Genomic DNA, 15,109 nt, shown 5'->3' on the forward strand with positions numbered 1-15,109 from the left:
GTGCTCCTGGGGGTGCTGGTCAAATCATTAACATCAGGGATCATCAGGCATAATTTGGGGGGACAGAAAAGCCAGCGAGGGTGGCTTCCTCCTTTAATGAGGTATCAGGAGGGAGACAGAAAACGAAGGGAAGAGAGTACAAAATTGAACTTGTCAGCATCTTAACTTCCCTCCTCCTCCTCTTTTCCCATCTTGGATACCGCAGCATCATCCAGCCAGTCTCCTAGGCTAGATTCAGATGTTAGATTCCATTCTTCTCCTTCCCTTCCCACAACCATTCTCCACATCTTACCACCCTCTTGCCAATATATCCTGAATCTCTCAGTGCCCATGACCTTGGCCCTGTGCTGCCCATCTTCTCTGGCCCAGATCAGTGGAGTAGTTTCCCAGATCAGATGGGCTCTCTGTCTTTAGTTTTCCTTCAATGCCACCCACCCATAGCTGTGTTAGTATTCTTGGAAATATATGGATCTGATCTCTATCAAAATCCTTCAATGCCCCCACCCTTGGCCACCACCACCTGCAGGAACACATCCCAACTCCTCAGAGTAGTCTGTGACGCCTTCCTCAGCTGGTCTCGCTTCCCTTGGCCCCCCTTAATGGGTATTTGACTGACACTGAATTGCTATCTAGGAGCATATACTACCCTCCAACCTAAACACATGCTGACAACTCAGATGGAGTTGTCCCTTGTCCCTTTCTGTCCTACTTGTGAACATCTATTTACCCTTTGAAAGACCATCCAAATGTCCATGAGTAGGGGCCTATTAGGTAAATTATACCACATCCTTGAAATATTGCATAGCTGCTAAAAAAAAAAAAAAAAAAAAGTGGCAGTACTCTGTGAACTAACATGAAAAGATGTCCACAAACTATACCCAAATGGGGAGAAAACACAAGTTACAGAGCAATGTATATAACATGAATCATTAAAATATATATATATATATATATAAATCATTTATATATATGGATGTTTACATATATGTAGTAAGAATCTAAAATGCCACGTATCAAACTTTAACCATGTAGGGATGCTTTCACTTTCTATTTTATGCACTTCTGATTGTTTTGATTATGCTTTATCAAAAAGCATGTTACTTTTATAATAAAGAATTTAAATGAGGTATTTTTCTTTAATAGTCAAATTAAACATTGCCTTGGGTTAAGGGAAAGAGGGAATCCAAATGTCCCCTCCTTTGTGAAGCCTTCCCTGACCACTAAGACAGGCTTAATGACGCCCTGCCTGGGACCCCTTGGACTGCGAGTTGTCAGTGAATTGTAGTGTCTACTACCTTTCCTGCTAGACTGTGAGTTCCTAGAAGGGCCAGCAGTGGTCCAGCAGTACTTGGCCCAGTGTCATCATTCAGCACTTTTTGCTAAATAAAAGAACAGATGAGTGAGTGTTTTGACATCTTAAAAGGCATTTCCAATGGCCGAGCCTCCGTGCTTGGAGGAAAGTCTAGGATCACATTCTTCAGTGAATGATCATTGGAAGAAATGGTCTCAGTTGGGAAGGACGGGGGGAGAAATTGATACTCATCCATTTCCCTTTTGCAGAAGGTCATCACTAAGATGCAACCAAAATTGCAAGGAAAATGAAGCCCTGGTCGCTGAGTGAATTAAAGTGGACAACGGGGCCAGTCTTACACAACACTGCACGTGCCACATGTCCAGTAACATATGCAGCGTTCCCCACCCCATCCCGCACCCTCTTCCTGTTTGCCCTGGTCACTGCAGGCTCTGCCTCTGGGGTCTCTTGGCTTCACTTGCTCCTCTATCCCCGTGCACTCCTCAGGCAGTAGAGTGTAGAGCTTGAGTCACAAAAGCCAAGTCTAAGATTAGAAATCAGTCTTCCTTACTTTCTTAACCTTTCTGAGCTTCAGTTTCCTTTGCTGTAAAATGAGGTATTTGTAACATACATACATTGTGAGGATTAAAATATAATGGATGTAAATGGAGAACAGACATAAAAAACTGCCTGGCTTTGTGTTTTGTTTAATTAGTACCTGGACTACTGCACCAGTCTTTCAACTGGTGGCCCTTCTCCTATTTTCTTCCTGGTCTAATCCATCCTTTGCACTTTGAATTATCTTTCTAAAACGAGAGGTTGAATCATATCACTTCCTTCTTCTAAAATTTTCAGTGACTCCATGGTGCTAACATATAAAGTCCAAGTTCCTTAGCACAATATTCAAGGCCTTCTATGGGTTTGGCTCCAGCTCTGTTTCCAACTTTATCTTCTACTCAATCTCAGAGGCCTCAAAACTATCCCTAAGCCTGGGATACTCTTTATCTCATTCTCTAACAAAACTCTTCTATTAAAAAAATTTTAAAAAGCTGCTGACTTTCTGTGATGCCCTGTCAGAACAAATAGCTCTTTCTCCGGGCACATTAGTCTGTTACTTTGGTTGAGACCTAATCTTTGCAGGCCCCATGCTGGAGATTTGCTGGGAACAGAGCTGCATATGATCAGGGCCCAGCTCCCGAGGGCTTGCAGTCAAGCTCCCCCAGACCAGCCGCAAGTTAGCTTATTACTACTTCAAAAGGGGCTCTCCCATTGTATTCATCATCATATTTAGCTTTTTTTGTATAACCAGCAGCATACATATCTTCCTTCCCGCTACGATGAAGATAACCCTTGCAATTTATACCACTCAACAAGTATAAGATTGTTTCTTCATCACTTGGTTGCAATTTGTAGGGGGAGAGGAGAATAAGGACGGCATGCTATTCACCTAGCCACCTCTGAGACACTCCTATCCACCTCCTTCCATCAGTGCTGGCACCTTAAGATCTTTCAGCAGCTTCCCTGTTGCTCTGAGGATAAAGACAGTCCTAGCCTGGCCTGCAAGGCTCCAGCCTTTTTCAGATCCGAGGCTCCTGCACCCCCTCCATGGCTTCGGCCACACCAACTGGGTTCCAGTTGCCCTGGCCTCTCTTATACTCCAGGACCTTTGGATAGGCTAACTCCTCTGTTTGGAGTGCTCTCTCCACCATCACCCCCTTGCCTAGCATTCAGCACCGTGCAACAGGCCTTTCCACAGATAATCGGTCACCTGTGTTGTCCAGTGTGGTAGCTGCTATTGAGCACTTGAAATGTAGCTGCTTCGACTGAGGAACTGAATTTTATTTCATTTTAATCAATTTAAATTTAAATAGCCACATGTGGATAGTAGCTACCATACTGGACAACCCAAGGCCCTAGATCAACTACTATTCATCCTTTAGATCTCAGCTCAAATACCACTGCCTCGGTCTGACCCCCTCAGATTAGGCCAAGCTTCCCTTGTCATATACTCTCCCTGTGCCTTTCCTTCAGAGACAAACAGCAAAGTGATGATGTATTATGTGACAGTCCATTAACGTCTGTCTCTTCCATTAGACTGAAGGTTCTAGGGAGGCAGGGACCATGGCCACCCTCAGTGCTGGCACAACACTGCAAGTAGAGATATAGCTCTTCTCAAACTCTGACTCAAGTCAGCCTGGGCAGGGGGTCCGCTTGCATTAACTGCTCAGTGTCAGAACTGAAGTTAAAAGTTTTTTTTTTTTTTTGACAAATTAGACACCTGCAGCAGCTGGAAGGGGGGCAATAGAATTACTTTCTCTCCCCGTTTAAAAAATAGCCCTTAAGGACTAAGGCAAATTGATTCTTCCTTTCCTGAATAAACTAGACATCAAGGCTTTGTTATAAGATCTCCTGGGGAATGTCTGGGTCTGGAGAGGGGAGGAGGAACTATTGCCTTGTTTTCCTATCCTCAGGGGCATGTGTATATTGGCTCCTCTGCTACCTTCACATGGGCAATGAAATGGCATGGTGCATCTCTCTGTGCCTTAGTTAGTTCTTGCCTAAATTTGAAGCAAAAAGTCTTGATATGTAAAGGCAATCTCACCCCACTCTCTTTCCCAGTAATAGTTTCTGAGAAAACCAGGAATTCATCAGGAAAAAGGAACAGGAACTAGTATTTATCAAGCACTCTACTAGATACCAAAAGCCATGGTAGGTGTTTTCATGCCCAGCACTGTATTAAAATTTCAGAACAAGTGGGCCAGGCAGGGACAGTTATCTCCACTATACAGATGAGAAAAGTGAGCCTCAGCCCCATCTCACACAGATAGTACAGCAAGGGGCAGAGGCTAAAGTCAAGCACCAGTCTGTCTTACTCCAAAGTCTGCGCTATTCCATTAATTCTTACTGCTGCCAGGATTTCTTAGACCAGCAAATTAGATTTGTCCACGATACTGGTTTATTTTTTTCCACAACTTAATATATCTCCATTATTGCCTCCTTTCATTCCTCGCTTTTCTGTTTCTTACTCGAGAACATGGTTGTACCTTGACCTCGGTTGGCTTTAATTGCTTCTTCTGCATCCGATTTTCCCCTCAAAGAGCCTGGTTCTCCATGGGGGTGTGGGGGCTGTGCTGGTTATGCGGAGCTCCAAGCTGGGGCTGGCTATGACCCCAGGGGCCCAGGTCTTTGCTCCCTCTGCCTCTCCTGACATCTTGTGGACCAAGTATTAAGTCGCAAAGTTAAGAGGTGAGCATTACAATTCTAAGCAGCTTTTTGTCAGACAAAAGGATCAATTTTCATTATGTGAGTGGCTACTTCACTACATGTTATAATGGCTTTGTTGAGCATCCTGAGAACAAACTATCAAGTCCTCAGGATGACATTCTTGGAGTAAAAAAGTACAATTTTAAAACAAAAAGGTCCATTTCTACTCTCTGCCAAATAAAGCTCAGGAGGAGTCTTGCACTCACAGTGCACTCCAGCCCCCTCCCTGCCTGGTTAATCCCAGCACCTCAGCATTGTAAATGGAAACACACAGGAGCAAAGATCTTTGCATTTTTCTATCTATTTGTAATACTCATCTTCCTCCAAACACATTTTTCTTTTTTTGCCCGAAGTGAAATTGTCTTTGTTTTCCCTAAAAAACAATTTAGTTTTAACACACCACACACACACACATACACACATACATACACACACACAATTAATGCAGCTGAACACTAAAGGTTACAAGACTTGAGCTCAAAGTAAATGTGTATTTATAATATTAGGTGGTCATTCAATAAAAAGATTATTTCTATCCATATATGTTCATGCACGTATGCCTGTGTATGTATGTATCCATGGAGTATTTTCAAAGAAGGGTTTTCTCCCCCTTACTTCTGGCAGTTTAGGTTTAAAGGTCAGATTTAAACTATCACCATGTTTCACAATGCAATCTGTGCAGTGCCGCGTAATGAAATGGTTCAGTAAAGGTGCTCGTGGAAATTCTTTTAATTAGGTCTAAGGCTTTTCAGTTGTCAACATGAATAAACCAAGAACCAGTCTCTTGCAAACACAAGGCACAAAATACAAATGTAAGTTACCTTTGAAAAGACAGATACACACTTGTAAAAGGAAAGTTATAATGCATGCTTTTTTTACAACATATACTTCAATTTTTTTTAAAAAAGATACCAACATCTTTCAACAACAAAATGGACTGCAGATCAACAATAAAGCAGTTACTCTATTGCTAATGAACCAGGACACTAATGCTTGCTTCTAATGAAAAGTATTTGGAGGAAGACTAAAGTTATTCATAACTAAAAATGTTTACCAAGAGACTGACTTTCTTCATGAGCAAAAGCCACCTTTCCATTTAACTATAATTAATCCTACAGATCAGCGGTCTTTCACTCAGACATGTGAATGTCCCATAATGACTCCTGCAAATTGAATGATATCGATGAAAAATGCACCAGAATGCACTTTTGCCTTTAGCATTATCTGAAGCCCAAAAGATGAGCATATCACAGTAGGAACATCATCAAGACTCCTGCTTTTCAAAGCTGTGTTGACAAACTAAACTATTTAGATTTGGAATTCTCAGCTGTCAGCTCAAAGCTGAATCTAGGGATTGAAATTCACAAGATGAAAACTGCAAGAAGATGGTAGGTTGCTTTGGGAAGTTGGATTGTATTTGCATTGAGCTTGATGGAAAAAGCAAAACTAAATAAATGATTCCAATCACCACCAATAGTTCAGATTTAGATGGATACAAAGGTGTTCATAAAAGCCAATCAGCTGGCCTGAGACTTGATGTGGAACGGGACAACCCAAATGGAGCAATGGCTGCATGTAATGAACATGTATAATAAATCCATGCATTGATCAACCAATGAATGTATGTCTAGCAAACCCTGAGTTCAGATTCTGACTCAGCTGCTTGCTATTAGCTGGATGTCTTTAGGCATCTTATTTTCTTCTCTTCATTTAACAAAAAAGGGGTAAAGTACCTCCCCTTCCCCTCAGGATTATTATGTAGATTGAATGTCAAGATTTTCAAAGCCTCTCACACAGTACCTGGCACACAGCAGGAGCCTAATAGATGCTGACTATTCTTCCACATTAACCCAACTCCAAAGCCAAAACTACCCAAGCCATTATTTTAGCATAAAAAAGAATAATGGGCTCACAATTAACATTTTCTGGGGCATCAATGACTGAAATGTCACTCATTATGCTAAGCCTAGTGGGTTTATCTAGTGACCCAAACTTATGTGTATTTGGGAGTTAATGAAGTGCTTGGTGTTTACAAAGATAAAAGCAGGATTCGTCTCAGCAACAATCCTGGGCTGAATGGATATAGATTTCCATGCTTAGGGATGTAGCCAGGCCGGATCCATGGTGGATCACATGGATACATCCACACAGAGTGAGATATCTCCCAAGGGGATCTGGGCATCTCCACCTCCTCAGGGGAGAAAAAAAAACAAAACAAAACAGGAAGGGGGGTGGTGGGAAGTGTGTATAATAGATGTGTTTCACAGTGTCCCTGCTGTGATGAACAACTTGATCCACTTACAGTTCCAAACACATGATGCATAAAAGAGCTGACAGAAATTCAATTCTTGCAAAGAAAAGCATCTGCTCTCTAGTGGGAACGGCCAAATATTAAGCAGTTTTAAGGCAGGGCAAAGACCTAGAGGAGCACACTTCATTATCTAGATAGCCAGAGTCAAAAATGCAGATCACAAATGAACGAAGAAGTAGCCGAGATTCCAAGCATTAATTACCCAGAGTAAAACGATTCAAGTTAAATCTTTGTTACGACAAATATTAAACCCAGCTGTGTTTATGTAGCAGTTGTGAAAAAGGAGGAAAAAAAGAACTCCGTGTCTAATATCTGCGAGCTCTGCCAGTTAATTGAATTCGCTGGCAGCACTTCCCCTATCACAAGCCAAACATCCTCAAGGATAAAACGTAGCTTTTAAACAGACCTGGGGAAAACGGAATCAAGAAATTTCAACCAATAAAACACAACTCTTTACTGGTATAAAAGTAAAGTAAAATTCAGTAATGAAAGGAAGGAAGTCTCTTAAACATTTACTGCATTCCAGAGCCTGGAGTTGCGGTTTATTGCTGAGGTCTCTGCTGATGTCCCACAGCGCTCCTGCTCCAGCATCTTTAATTAAGTCCCATAAACTCCCATAAAATACTCGATTGTTGACAAATCATACACACACACACTCAGGGCAAGGCCCACTGGATCACGATGATCCTTTCTTTCCTACATGAAATTTAGAAGTCACGGAATGGACACTGTCATGGAGAGTGGTCCAACACAGAAGAGAGACCTACAGACAATCCCCTAAAGCATGAGGGATGAATGACTGGATAATGATGATAGGTGATACTGATAAGAATTCTCTTCAGCAACTGTCCCCTGACCCAAGTCCAATATCAGATTTGGGGTGGGGAGAGCTTGGCTAGATTCTAGGAACCAGAGAAGCAACAAGAGGTTGGGTCCAACATTCCACCCTTAGTCTAGTCATTACCTGACCTAACTACCTCAGTTGATTACCCACTGCCCAAAATATGAAGTCCAGACTTGTTTTTATGACAGAAGACCATTTCCCATCTGGTCCTTCCCATCTACTTCTTTGGTCTCATCTTTTGTCCCTCCCAAACACACACCCTGTGCTCCAGCTGGACTAAACTATTATTCCCTGCCCAAACGCATTATACTTTTGTTCACACCTCCAGCCTCAATGTATTCCATTCCCGCCTCCCAGTATGCTCATCTCTCCTTTTCCAGGAACAGTGACTGTTTCTTGTACATCTTCATGTTTCTATGGTCCAACACACTGAGCACACATCCAGAAAACTTTGGCTGGATAAATAATCTCCAATCCTGAACTGGCTATTGATTTGCCCTTTTGGGACACTCTGAACCAGAAGCGTCTGCCCTTTGGGACACTCTGAATGGTTCCTGTGGACAGAAACAAAGCTGCTGGTGTAAGTGGGTAGGAGAGCGGCAAGAGATGTGCCAGGAGAGGCGGGCAGAAACTAGATCATAAAAGGCCATATTACGGAGCTTGAATTTTACCCAGAGGAAAATGAGGAACCATTAAAGGGTTTTAAGTTGAAGAGTGACATTCATGTTCCAGATTATGCCTTCATTTACAGCAATAGAGAATGGTCTGTGATTGGAGAAGTGGGGGCAATACTGGCAGCCCAGCCTTCTGTTACCTCTTCTACTAACCAGCCAGTGACCTCACTGGGAATAAGGTGCATGTCTTAATCATCTCTGCATCCATTATACCCAATACAAAGCCTGACACATAGTAGGTGCTCAGGGAATGCCTGTTTTGGTTTCTTTTGTCTTTTCTGGCTTTACTGAGGTCTAACTGACAAATAAAATTATACATATTTGAAGTGCACAAGGTGATGATTTGATAAATGTATATATTCTGAAATAATCATCACAATTAAGTTAATTAACATATTCATCACTTCACACAGTTACTTTTTCTTTGTATGTGATAAGGACACTTAAGATCTACTCTCTTAGCAAATTTCAAGTATGCAATAGAGTATTACTAACTACAGTCACCATAATGTACGTTAGATCCTTGGAACTTATTCATGTTATAGTTTGTAACCTTTGACCAACATTTCCCCATAGGAAATACCTGTTGAATGAATAAACATTCTATTAGAGAATACTAACAATATATGTTTTAACGTGGCAGAAGGATCAATTCCACAAGGGTACTAAGTCTACAAGGCCTATACACATAAAGAGTTACATAAGATACTCAAGACAATCAGAGCCCGCCCATCTCCCCACTCGGCATTTTTCTTCCTATTGGGATTTTAAGAATGGGTTTTTTGCAAGGTTTACTATTAGCTCAGACATTTCCCGGGCCAGACTACTAAGCCAGACAGCCTGTGATGTCTGGTCCCTTGCTTCTGGGATTAAATGCATTGTTGACTCACAAGGTAGGATGGCACACCAGCACCTAGGAGGCCCTGGAGCAGCATCTCTAGAGTCTGAGGTTTCCGGGCCTTGGAAAAAACATGGCATAGAGAAGGTCCAGCCAACAAAGCTGTTAGCAATGGCCTAACAAAGCAAGGCCATCTCTGAGCAGACTGCTCTCTCTCCAACCAGCATGCTGAGCGGGGGTACTCCAGAGGAGAGGCAGCAAGCAGGCTCCGGGCTTACTTGAATCTGTGCCCTCCCGAACCAGTTTTGCCTTTGGACTCCCACAGACAGTCAGCTACATGGTATAGCCCAATTTTAATGTGATTTGAACCAGTCCTGAGGTCGCAATTAAACAAGATGCTGTCATTCACTCAGTGAAAATTTACTGAGTACATGCTATATATTTAACTCTGGGGCAGATATAAACGTAAAGAAGGAAGAGTTTTTAGTCCCTACCCTAGAGGGGTTGGAAGAGAGGACACAAGAAGACAAAAATAATTCCGATATAACATGACGAGTGCTGTAACAGAAGGATGTGTCATGTGCTTTGAGAATACAAAGGATAGAGCAATCAACTACTGAGGGAGGGTCAAGGAAGACTTTACTCTAGAAAGACCAGAAAACTGATTGGAGTTAGAAGAGACTGAAGACAGGAATGTAATTAGGAAGCCACTGTCCATTTCCCAGTTTCACAGCACAGAAGAGAAGTACAGGGTCCAAATGACTGCTGGGCCTCACACAGGTGACTGGGATAGCTACACATGCATATAGTTTCCACCAAAAAAAAATTATATGAATTTTAAACAATTTTTCAAAAGTAGGTGCTAACTTTCATGTTACTGATAAAAGTGAAAACTGGTATAATCTTTTGGCAGAGGTGGTGGTATTAAAAAGCATGTATCAAAAGCCTTAAATTTTTATATAAATTTTTATATGATTCAGAAATTCTACTTCTAGCAATTCATGGAATTCAAGTAAATGATATAGAGATTTAGCTACATATATGTCCATCATACTGTTGTTTAAAAGAATACAAAACTTGGGGGACTTCTCTGGTGGCTCAGTGGTTAAGAATCTCCCTGCGAATGCAGGGGACATGGGTTCAAGCCCTGGTCTGGGAAGATCCCACATGCCGCAGAGCAACTAAGCCCGTGCACCACAACTACTGAGCCTGTGCTCTGGAGCCCACGAGCCACAACTACTGAAGTCCACGTGCCTAGAGCCGTGCTCCGCAACAAGAGAAGCCACTGCAATGAGAAGCCCGCACACCGCAACAAAGAGTAGCGCCCGCTCGCTGCAACTAGAGAAAGCCTGTGAGAAGCAACGAAGACCCAACACAGCCAAAAACAAATAAATAAATAAATAAATTAAAAAAAAAAAAAGAATGCAAAACTTGAAATTATCAGGTCAAATATATTATGGTATATATCCATACAATGAAATGGTAGTTCACACATTAAAAGGTATGAGTTTTAATGATTAAAATGGTCACAATAATATCAATGGGTTTTCCTTTTTTTTTTTTTTACTGTGTTGCAGAGTAATGAATGTATTATACTTTGTAAACCAGTATTATATGTATATTATGTATATTTAAGAGTTTCATGAATTGATGCTTACCCATATTATTTGAGATATACTCTGATATTCCTTGTTCAACTCCACTTAAAAAAATGCTTGCTGTGACCCACTAAGTTGATTTTATGGTTTCACTAATGGGTAACTACTTGCAATTTGAAGAAATCCATTTTTAGGGTGTAAAGTAAAATCCCAATGGCATTTAGTAATCATGACCAAAGAGTCAAAATGCTTGGCACTCAATTTACCCAGTAAATTGTAGCTGTAATGTACACTGAATTTCTCCTGTCTCTTTTAAAAAGGGAACTCTGATCTTTGCAGATCTTTGCTTTTCCAGATACCTGTACAAAGTGAAGAGCCAAATGTTGAATAAATGAGTTTTCCAAGATCTAGAGTTCAAAGCAGATTGCATATTTTGCTCACTCTTTCATTCATTCACTCATTCCACAAACATTCATTGAATGCCCCTGTGAGCCATGCATTGTGCTAGGGCTGTGTTCACAACCATGTAGAGCCCAAATGCTTAGGAGGGGAAAGAGTTATGATACAGTACGTGGTATAAAAGAGGTATGGGAAAAATGTTATGAAATCCCAGTGCCAAGCTGTGGAAGCATCACAGAAGTGACATTTGAGGAGTGCCCTATAGAGCAAATAGGTTTAGCCAAGCAGAGAAGGAACGGTATCCTAACCAGAGGGAATAGCATGGAAAGAAGCATAGAGATGTGACAGAGCATGAGGCCTTGGAGAATGGGATCACTCTCCTAGTAGCTGGGAAACGGGGTATGAGTAGTGAAGTGATGCAAGATGAGGCTGAGAGGTTGCCTGGGGTCAGCGTCCAGCTTGTGAAGAAGCTTGGATGCAGCATAGAAGGACTGGAAACTACTCTGGCCTGGGGCACTGTAGGTGCTCTGTAAACAGTATCTTTCTCCCTTTGCCTTCTCCCCCTTCTCACACCAATGAAGACCGCTCAAGATGGTTTCTCTCTCTTCACATGCTTAGAAACCTCTTGGATATCCCTCAAAAATTCCACCAAGGAAGAACAAGAAGTTTAAGTGATTTAAAACACATCATTAAGTCATTTGTGATCTTTTTATCCAAAGAATATGGAGAAGAAAGAGAAACTACAGTCCTGAAGACATACAAACCATAAAGCCAACAGGCAAGATTCAAGTGTTTCAGGAGAGAGGAGGAAAGATGATTTTTCCATCATAAAACTAGTAATAATCATATCACAGAAAATTTAGAAAATGAGAGAAAAAAATGTTAACTCATAACTTTACTATCCTAATATACCACTGTTGATAATTTGGAAGTTCTTTTAAAAATCTTACTTCTGAGTATCTGGCTGTTTTCCTTAATTATAGTCATGGTAGATGTATAATTCAATATTCTGCTTTTTCCACTGAATTGTATCCTTAGCATTTCCTGTGTTGCCCACATTCTTCATAACCATCATTTTTAGTGACTGTATGGTACAGTCCATTGAATAGCAGTGGAATAGATCACCTTACACGCTCCCCTTAATTTTGGATATTAAGGTTGTTTCCAACTTCAGTTAACATAAACAATGTTATTTGGTTAGGTGGCTTTCTCCATTTAGAAATATTTGCCAGAAAAAAAACCTTAAAAGTAGAATTATTGAGTCAAAAGGGAATACGTATTTTAATGTCCTATTACATATATCACCACATAAGAAAGCCTGATTTAGAAGAGCATCAATCAGGTTACAGAAAGCATGAAGTAAAAGAAAGGAGAGTGTAAGCAGATGGTAAAGGTCTCCGCATACATGTGCATACACAAAAACCTGTGAGTTTCAGGCCAAAGAATATTAGAAAGGGCCCCGACTGAGCTCTGGGAAATCAGTGATGAGGTGTGGTATGTTCACCTCACTGGAAGCCTGGAAGCGTCTGAGCTCTCTTTCGCCAAGCTTTTAAAAAGCCCTACAAATCTTACCCGTTGGCTAAACAGTGTATACTTAACACTCTTGAAGGAACAAGAGATGTTCTTTAAATTTTAAGAGAGAAACAGATGAAGAGTGCTTGGTTAAATGGCTGCGGAGGGAGGGACATTATGTTTCTGTTCAAAGCATCCACATGGGCTTGAGATAAACATCAGCAACGAAGACCCAATGCAGCCCCAAATAAATAAATAATAAATAAATTTATTTTTAAAAAAATGAAGTATGTAAACAGGCCTTTACACCAATAAATGATGGACTATTCTTGCCATATTCCTTCCCCCAAATCCACAGCTAGAGAACAATACAATATTGTCAGTGAAAGCAATACATTTGCAAGTTTCATGGAACCCAGCAAAGTACAACAGTATTAACCTTCCCAACTCCCTTTTTTTTTTTTTTTTTTTTAATGGTACAAAAAGCTAACTGAGATAAGATTACAAAATTTAAGACTAAATTGTCTAGGTAACTAGTAGAAAGCCAGAGCCACCCTGCCTCCAAAGTTACCCCTTAACCCATGTCCATAAATCATGTGAAAATCAGCAGAGCTGTTCTGAAAGCTAATCAATATTAGAACTTCCTTTTTAAAATTAATTTCCAAGTCCTCTTCCTTTTTAAAATTTGCTTTATCAAGTCAAAACTAATATACAATAGAATGCACATATTTAAAAAGTACAGTTCAATGAGTTTTGACAAATATATACATCTGTGTAACCATCACCACAATCAAGAAATAGAACATTTTCTTCACCTCAAAATGTTCCTTCCTGCCCTTTTCAATCAGTTCCTGCCTTCTCCATCCCAGGCCGAGGCAACCACTGGCCTGCTTTCACCCACTGTAGAGTAGTTTTCTCTCTTTTAGATTTTAAATACATGAAATCATATAGTACATTCTCAAGATTCATCCATGTTGTTTTGTGTATCACAGGTATGTTACAATGTATAATGACTCATGTAGTAAAAAGTAGGGATAAAACATTGTTTATCCATCTATCAGCTGATGGACATTAGGATTATTATTACCAGGTATTGTTTACTGAGAATAAAGCTGCTATAAACACTCATGTACAAACCTGTTTGGATATATATTTTCATTTCTCTTGGATAAATACCTAGGAGTGGGGTTATTGGGTTATATTGCTGGTGTACATTTAACTTCAGAGAAAACTGCCAAACTGTTTTCCAAAGTGGTTGTACTGTTTTATGCTCCCATTACCAGTGATGAAAGTTTCAGATCAGTTGTTCCACATCCTTCCTAGCACTTGTTATTGTCAGTCTTTAAAAAAATTTTTTTAAGTCAGGTATGACTTACATACAGTAAAATTTACCACTTTTGGTGGTTAGTTTTATGAATTTTGAAAGATGCATATAGCCATGTAACCATCCCCACAATCAAGATACAGAACAGTTCCATCATCCCCCAAATTTCCCTTGTACCCCTTTATAGTCAGTGCTCCTCCCACCCCCTGCTCCTGACAACCACTCATCCGATTTCTCTCTCAACAGTTTGTCCTATTCCAAAATGTCAAATAAATGGATTATTTCACTTAGCATAATGTGAGAGTCATCCATTTTGTTGGATAGATCAGTACTTAGTTTCTTTTGATTGCCAAGTAGTACTCCATTTTACAGGCATACCACTGTCCTTTACCAGTTGAAGGACATCTGGAATGTTTCCAGTTTTTGGCAATTATGAACAAAGCTGCTAAAAACATTCACGTACATGTGTTCGTGTGTACATAAGTTTTCATCTTCTTGGGTGCATACCTAAGACTGAAATTACTTGGTCACATAGTAAACATTTGTTTAAGATACTCATTTATAAGAAATGCACAGTCTTTTTACTTTAGCCATACCAGTGGGTATATAGCAGTACCTTCCTTGTGGTATCAATTTACACCCTCATGGAGCATCTTTCCCTGTGCTTATTGGCCATTTTTTTTTCTCTCCAAATCCTTCCTTTAATGTCAGGTAGTGCTTCAACCTAAACACACACAGGATACATACCGTAGAGAAAACGGACCTGAGGGCATCCGAGTCATGCACGGTGTGGTAGGTAAAAACCTTGGCCCAATGCAAAGGAGCAGTCAAGGGCCTGGAAGAAGGATGGTACTCTCTTTCCCCTCTCCATTTCTCTTTCCTACTGGGCTTAAACTAAAGTTTGTGGAAGAGAAAGAGCTTTCAATTAGTGGAACCAATGAGGCCCCAGGGCCTTGGAGGGTAGATTTGGTTGTACAGTATTACAAAATATATTTAAGAAAAAAACAGCCCAGGCCTCCCAGCAGCCCAAGTGTCAGCTGGTCCAGTGGCCCGA

At 40.7% G+C, this 15,109-nt stretch overlaps 1 protein-coding gene across 9 annotated transcripts in view; it reads right to left on the reverse strand.

Annotated features, from left to right (window-relative positions):
- Positions 1-15,109, reverse strand: part of DENND1A (DENN domain containing 1A) — a 537,868-nt gene that overhangs the window by 154,659 nt on the left and 368,100 nt on the right. The window lies entirely within an intron of this gene.

The sequence above is a fragment of the Balaenoptera acutorostrata genome, chromosome 6 (assembly GCF_949987535.1).
Source record: "Balaenoptera acutorostrata chromosome 6, mBalAcu1.1, whole genome shotgun sequence".
In the NCBI taxonomy this organism is placed as follows: domain Eukaryota; kingdom Metazoa; phylum Chordata; class Mammalia; order Artiodactyla; family Balaenopteridae; genus Balaenoptera; species Balaenoptera acutorostrata.